An 8,122-nucleotide genomic window follows, 5' to 3' on the forward strand; every position below is an offset into this window, starting at 1 on the left:
GTTGTTATCTTATAAAACAAAAAGGGGGAATTGTAGGTACAAAAATGCTGTTAGTGAGGATTTTCTTGTTATTTTCTAAGTCCATGAGAGAATTTTCTCTCTCACAGAAGAGGTAGCAGGGAATGTAAACAGCCAAGCCACCTGCAACCTTGAAAAGTCTTGTTTATGGTATAGTAGAAAATATTTTGATGATGGATGTTTTAGGATTTTGGCCAATCACCCCCAAGGGGTGGCTGGTCCTTTGTCCAATTACACTAGAAGAAAAAAGCCTATAAAAGAGTTTGTAAAATAATTAAATAAATCAATCTTGCTGCACAATTCCTGCCTGCTGGATCTTCTCTCCTCCTCCTCCTCCCTATGGCTGCGGGACACGGTGATACACCGTAGGACCCAGGCCTGCGGTAATATTTCATTAATGCTGCAAATAAATTGAAGTGTAATGAAAGGGGAGTAGTATAAATATCTAAAAGGATCAGAGACTAGTACAACCTCATTAACAAATCTTGTGCTTTAACTGGTAAAGCCTTGGCTGGTAGCCATTACTGCCACTGCTTTAAGTAATAAAATAATAGTATATGTCTTAAAAATCAGTTCTAGGTTACCAGGAGAAAGTAGTAGTGCCTTGAAATACTGCAGGGCAATCCTATTATGCGCATGATTGGTTTTGACAGTTTTTTCGGTTCAGAGAAAAGCCTGAAACTGTCTTCCTCTGCTAAACGTCTTTAGCATTAGGCACTATATGCAGTGAGTGTGCAAAGCTGAATTATGTGTCATGCTATTTTTTTTTTCTGTAAAAAATTCAAGCAGAGGAAGTGGACTTAGATATCTGGTAAGCAGTTGTCTTTAAAAAAAAATCTTTATTAAACTAGAGAAAATACATCTATTCACTGAAATACCTACTTTTTAAAAATTTTCTGTTGTTGAAATAATGTGAATGCTAAAAATCCCAAGATAATCTGTCTAAAGCAAAATGCATGCTGAAACCAGAAATTCGTACGTACTAGTGCAGAACTAGCCTTCAATACTATTTGATATAGTTCCAATCTGGATGCGAGCAGTGCAGTTCAGACCTATGTCTGATTTCACATATGAAGAACAATCTTTTGTGTATACACTTTCTACCAGTTTTGTTGCTCTTTCTATTTTTTCTCTCAGAGAAGACCATGAACAGAACCCCAGTGTTTATTTTCACCCATTGCTGTTCTTTCAAAACTTTATCAAGAATTTGACTTGAATTTACTGAATATACATGTTGATCAAAAAAAGAGAAAAAAAGTCTGATTGAGTCAAGAAAACTTGTGGGGATGGTTTGAAGAGAGGTTAAATTTCTCATGGTAAAGTTGAAATGTATTTTGGAAATGTGAGAAAGGAATAATATATAAGTATTTCAATGTTCTTGATATTAATTTAAAACATGCTGGATCCATTAGAAATATATATATATTTTACTCTCTTTAAAATCTATGACTGCTTTACTTTTATTATATGCAGACTGAGGAGGAGGAAGACATGACGACCACAAGGAATCAAGGACATATTACCTTGCTACAGAGAAACAAAGAAAACAAAGAATGTCTAATAAAAAAAAAAATTGTTGAATTACATTTTTATCAGGAAAAACAGCCATAATCTACAAATTGATACACTTTTCAGCTATTCCAGTTAGCCTATGTTTGCCCCGTGAAATATTGCAAGACACTCCAGACATAAGCCACAATGCAAAAAGTAAAAAACATAGACTCTGAGAAAGTAGAATTAAGAGGTTTTGAAAATGACAGCTGCTTGTCCTAATAAGAACACAATGTGAATGTTCATTTACCATTTATAGAAACTGAAACACCTGGCAAATGAAAAACAACTTGAGATATATACAAATAGTTACAGGCACTGAAATTATTTCTCAAAGTAAGGCAGTATGATGATCATCTTAAAGACTACAAAATTAACAGTTTGCCAAAAAGGATGAGGGTAAATCTGAGGAACAATAGGTATTGGCAGCTGAAGACAAATATATGATTTATGTATATGCAAACTTTATTTGGGAAGGGTATGTTATATGCCAGAATGTCATAAATGACAAAGCACAGAGGTCTAAATTTGCTGAGAGCATGCCATTTAATTGTAGGGAGTAAGACTACAAGGTACGTTGTTTCAACACTGTGAGTCTATAGGGATAAATCTCAAAATCTGGTTTTGCATGTTTTTCCTTCTATAAAGCCATTATCAGAATGCTGGGGAAAAAAAAAAAAAGCAGATTCAGTCCTCTTTATAGTAAAACATAAAGCTTTAAGGAAAAAACATTTCCTTTTGCAGCTTCTCTGCAGTGTGATGAGCATTTTAAACAAGCACCAAAAAGCAAAAAGGGAAAAACATCCAGACACACATGAAATTAAGCCTTGGATGAGTAGTTTCAGATGTCATTATTAATGATGAGAAAAACAAAAAGAAGAAAAAAATAAGACTCAAGTCTGGAATCTGAAACATCCACTGAATGTAATTTATGTTTATCAAAATCCAAATTTACCATAAAGAGAATTTTGCTGACTAATTGTTGGGGAAAAAACGTCCATGGACTCCGGCAGCGGGAAAAATTGCAGTCCAAGCCAATGTGGTTGATAAAAGCAAGCTCTGTTTTTTAGCAATCCCGAGGCACTTATATAGTATACCAGCTTGTTAACTCTTAAGTGGCTTAAAACTTATCAAAGCGCATTTCTACTTCTACATAATTGGACTTACATTGGAAAGCTTCTACAGTTATGATTAAAAGAATTCAGAGTTCAGCCTCCCTTCTCTCTCGGTCAGCACATCTTATCAGCACAGCTGCATCGCTTCAAAACTCCCTTTTTTTTTCCGAGGCCTGTTTCTCACACAGGGATTTTTCTCATGCAGACAGACAGTTTTTCTCACACAGGCCTTTTGCTTGCAAGCTCTTGCTTGTACAGTTCTTTTATTGATCCCATAATTCTATCAATGATCCATGCCCCTGATCCTCTAACTATATCCCAACAACTAATAGCACTAAGAAAGATATTTTCATATGCTTTTGGGATCCTACTTTGAACTAAGAATATCTTTTAGCAATTTAATGAAAAACATTGTTTTATCCAAAAAAAATTAATGCAGGCACATTTTCTGTCTTCATTACAGAGGGAATTTGAATTATGACTTTTGGGTTACTAAAAAGAAATAAATATTATGTAAGCAATCTTTTTACAAATAAAAGAATTCCAATAAAAAAAAAAATCTAGTTTAGATTCTCTAGAACAACTTTGAAAATCTAAAAGGGAAAATATGTGTCAGTAGTTACAGATCAAATTTTCTCTTGTTTTTGGATAGCAATGACCCTACCATACTGCCAATATATTGAAGCAAAAGTCTTACATGAAAAATGCAATAGAAAATACATAAATGAAGAAATTAACTGTCTTAACATTTCAGGAAAATCAGAATTGATTCTAGAGGGAACACAATTGTTAAAAGAATTATATTTATTTAGAAAGGTACTGACTTCAGCAGAAGTTGATTTGAAACAGAAATTAACATTCTGAGTACAAGGAAGATAAACAGGAGGTAGGTGAAAATGAAAGAAATTATCCAAATCAGGAAATTAATTAGAAAATGAGACATTAATGATTTCCCCTCTAGTAGATAATCAGCTGTTACAGTGACACCTGCAAGAATAAAGTATGATGGGAACTAAATCTAACAAACATGTCTTCCACATAGTCCTATTTCATATTTTGTTTGTGAGACATGCTCGTTATTTGATGCTTATGTGCATCTTTACTTAGTCCTACAGAAAATAAATATTTGCAGGAAGAGAAATCTGTGAATGTAATTAAAAATATGAAGCTTCTTAAATATCAAAAGGTACAGAGCAGGAAATTGATGTCAACCGCTCTCAGTTTTTGTTATTTGCTCTTGACTCCACTGGAAGGGCAAGTGAAAAAAAAAAAGAGTACAAATCCCAACTTGCACTGTATGTATCTTTGGGAAAATTAGTATCACTTGATATTGTTTAGAATGCATTTTACTTTTCTTTTAAATTTTTTCAGTGCTTCTTTTGCTTTTAATTTTACTTTGGTATTGAAGTAAGTTTTCTGTGTTTCAACACATCATCAGAGAATATAAAACAGTTACTCTAAAAAGCACAGCTGAATGTAAACCTTTTATTTACTTAGGCATCGTACCGAACTAAAATACACAGCTATTTCATTTTAATAGTTGACATTTAACATGTACTTTATCAGGCTGCAGTCACCAGTGAGTGCCCAAGAGTAACCACAAAATCAATTTCTTTTGATTGTTTAACTTTTAAAATAATTTTTGTACAACATTTCCAAGTAATGAAAGACATTGAAACTTTCATAGAGTTTTGAGGCTGAAGGCGCCTCCCTTTAGTGACTCAAGGACAACTGTACAGCCACTGTTTTTCAGGATTCCAAACCTGAAGGTTCTCCCACATCTCCTTACCTCAATAATGAGAGGTATCATTTGAGTCTTCCCCCTATACTTTCTTGCTGCTGGAAACATTAATACCAGCTGATTACTTGAGGATACAAATAATCTGATAAGGTCCAGTAAAACCATGAATATGTCTAAAGCATTGTGTAAGCCATTATTGTCTTCCATGCTTTATTTTGACTGGAAATAAGGTTATTAAATACCATAAACATGTACTTAAAATCCAATACCACACTGCATCTCTTACTGAAGGAATTTTCCTTGGGAATAGAATTTAAGAGTTTGCTCTGTCCAGGTCTGACTGCAAAAAGTCATTCATAGGAAAAGTAAAATGCATCAGGAAAACAGGAACAGAAAATGTCAGCAGTCACATCACAACACTGGTCAAGTTGGATAAATACCCTCCCATTATCAGCTTATTCAGGTCTTCAAACTACAGCTTAAACTGTTCATAGCACTGAATCACAGTCATTCTTCAACCTATTCCACTGCTGGGTCATCCTTAAAGTAATTAAAAAAAAAAAAAAATTAAGTGGAATTCCTTTTATTTTAATTTATGCCTAGCTATGCCTGCAGGATATCAGTGAGAAGAGCTGGACTTCCTGTTCCTTCCTCCCTTCATGTATTTATGTATTATACACACTGATATCCTGCTCCTTCCATACCCTATTTTTCTGCAGGCTGATCAGTTCCAGCTCTCTCAGCCTCTCTGAGTTTGACAGATGCTCCTGGCCCTTAATATTTTATGCCCTATTATGGCTTTGCTCCAATATGTCCATATCTTGTGCTGGGGAGATGAGAACTGAACCCCGTATTCCAGACATGTTTCAGAAGTGCTGAGTACTCCCTTCAGCCTCCTGGCAAAACCCTTCTAAAGGCTGCTCAGCACACTGCTGGCTGCCTTCAACATGGGGACAAAAATTCTTAGTTTATGTACAAGTAGAGACCCTCAGTTTTGTCACAGTCGTGTGTTCAAGACTTTTTCACGATGATGGTTGATAACAACAAAAAGAATTCTAATTCAACTACAATGAAATACTCTGGGAACTTGAACCCAAAGCATGATGCTACACTAGATGACCAGGTTTTTAATCTATTGTTGATGAAATTGAAGTCTTATAAACATTGATGTTTATAAGATGATGTCTTATAAACATCCATAAATGTTAGCCTTGCCCATCTCTCTCTTCTTTTAAATGTAAACTGTAATTTAATCCATTACAATTTTTGTAGAAGAGGCTATTGAGCAAAAACCACTGTATGCAATTTCAAAATATAGTCCTCAAATACAAAAGAATATTTTTTACTTTTTAGGATGTCTTCGTCTGTCCAAAAAATTACTATAGAGTCTCAGATTGTAACTAGAAAATGGATGATGATTTTTACTTTTTTCTCTCAGTTGAAAAAATGACTCATTTCCAATCCTATCTATGATGCTCATTTTGTCTGTTACAGAGTTAAAAAAAAGGTTTATATTTGTTAATTTTTTTTTCCTTCCAGATAGAATCTCCTACATTTTATAGTCATAAATTTGGCAGTACTACTAAGCTGAGTGATTTCTTTAAAACCTACTTAAAAGTTGTTTTTAATAATCACTCTTGTTATTGTGTTGATATCCTGATATTCATTAAAATTCACAAAATGTTCATTCAATTACCAGAAACAGAGAAACAGAGAGAAAAATTCGCATCAAATTCATGCTATCCTCAAACACATGCTCACCGTTAAGCAGAAAAAGTTCACATTGAGAAAGAACTTAAGAGTAGTGGAAATCAAGACAATTAGAGTGGTAAGTAGTAAAAATTAAAATAGCGAAATACTACTGATATATACAAATTTTAATTTTCTATTTTCCTATTCTGATCTTGTAAATAAACCTGATAATAAACCTGATACTCTGAACTGGAAGTCTAAGAAAAGTAAATAATCTGCTTAGATTTGCATCACTACAGAAAATATTAAACTCAGATTTTTCGAGTTATAAACTAAAAAGACTATATAAATTAGACATGTTCCTGCTTTGATCTGTATTTTGTAACAAACCCCTCATAAGTTCCTTACAAGAAATGTAAATGACTACTTTTTTTGTTCCTTTTCCTCCTAAAGCCATGTCTTTTTCAGCCATACCATATTTGATGAGTAGACTATCAACAATATTTAAATTCTGTTCCTCAAGAAGATGGAAAGAATAATCAGGATTTCTATCCATGTAACTAAATACCTTTGCTCTTATTCCTAAAAAATTTCAAAGACTAAGTGATCTGGCTATATCTGGTCATGCAGATGCCAAATTCCTCCATCTTTTTCTGATTAAAATGAAGATTTATGACAAATTTTAAAATTGTTTCACAGTTCAATAAAGCCCTCAAAAAACCAACGACATAAAACCCCCTTTAAAATCTATTAGTATACGTAAATTAGTCTTTTAGAGTGCATCTGATGTAGACATTAATTGTTGTTTCAAAGACACTTTCTTTAAAGTGCATAGTACTGTGATTTTTGGGGGGTACTAATTTGAAATCAAGACAGCTAGGGAGGTAAGTAGTAAAAAATTTAAATAGTGAAATACTACTGATATATACAAATTTTAATTTTCTACTTTCCTATTCTGGTCTTGTAAATAAACCTGATAAATAGAAAACTAAATCTGCATGAATACTACAAGGTAACATAAAAAAGGAATTAATAATGATTTGAGAAAAAAAAACAAGTGTGTCTTTTCACTTTATATCTTCTTGAAAGCCTATGTCTTTCCACTGTTCTGTCAGAAATTTGTATCACACAACAGATCAAGAGACTACACACAACCACTCAGCAGTTTTATCAGGAAAAAGGGGTTCCAGGGCCATTCTTTAATTCCAGTGCTTGGGAATCCAGACAAAAGCAAATAGGGAAAAAAAATGCTAAATAGTACTAATGACTTAGTATACTATGAAAATAATGCTTATAATCAAAGTCAATGTTTTTCATTTGACAGGAAAAGAGCTTTTAGTTGTCTCAATGGGTTCTGATCACATTTTGTCTCAGGAGGATGTACTAATTATGTATTTTACCACCATTCATTTGAGTGAGGAAAGAATTTATCTAAATTGCTATTTGTATTTCCGTCTCTGGCCTTCCAAATAACTTGCAATGGCATGTGATGTTGCTAGACATTCCTCTTTTGAACAGCTTCAAGGCAAAGGTTATATCTGCTGCATAAAACTTGCTGTCATCTCTAGAGCACTCAGCAGTTTAGGCTTCACATGTGTTTATTTTTACAGGCTCTGTTGTTGCTGCACTCCTCTCTCTGCAGTGCAGCAGCTGTACCCTGGGGTTCAGCCAGCTTTATACTACAGAACCTCTGCCCGGCTCCTTTTGAGGACAAATATGTTATAAATACTTAAAACTTGTGTTGCTCCCATTTTCTACTTCACATACCTTTTCTGCAACACTTGAATCAAAGAACGTGAGAAACTGTTTCAGTGCCTTTTTATGAAAATAGGTTACTGCTTCTCTCTTCAGCTGCACCATTCTGTCAATCAACATCAATATATTTATCAATAAATTCTTGTGTCAGTACTGTCCCATCAAGAACAGGCATACTGTGAGAAATCTAATCCAACTGAAGTGAACCAAGAAAAGGATACGCTATATCTTGAAACTACGCAATATATTC

Source organism: Corvus brachyrhynchos, unplaced genomic scaffold (genome assembly GCF_000691975.1).
Source record: "Corvus brachyrhynchos isolate BGI_N302 unplaced genomic scaffold, ASM69197v1 scaffold23, whole genome shotgun sequence".
Classification (NCBI taxonomy): Eukaryota; Metazoa; Chordata; class Aves; order Passeriformes; family Corvidae; genus Corvus; species Corvus brachyrhynchos.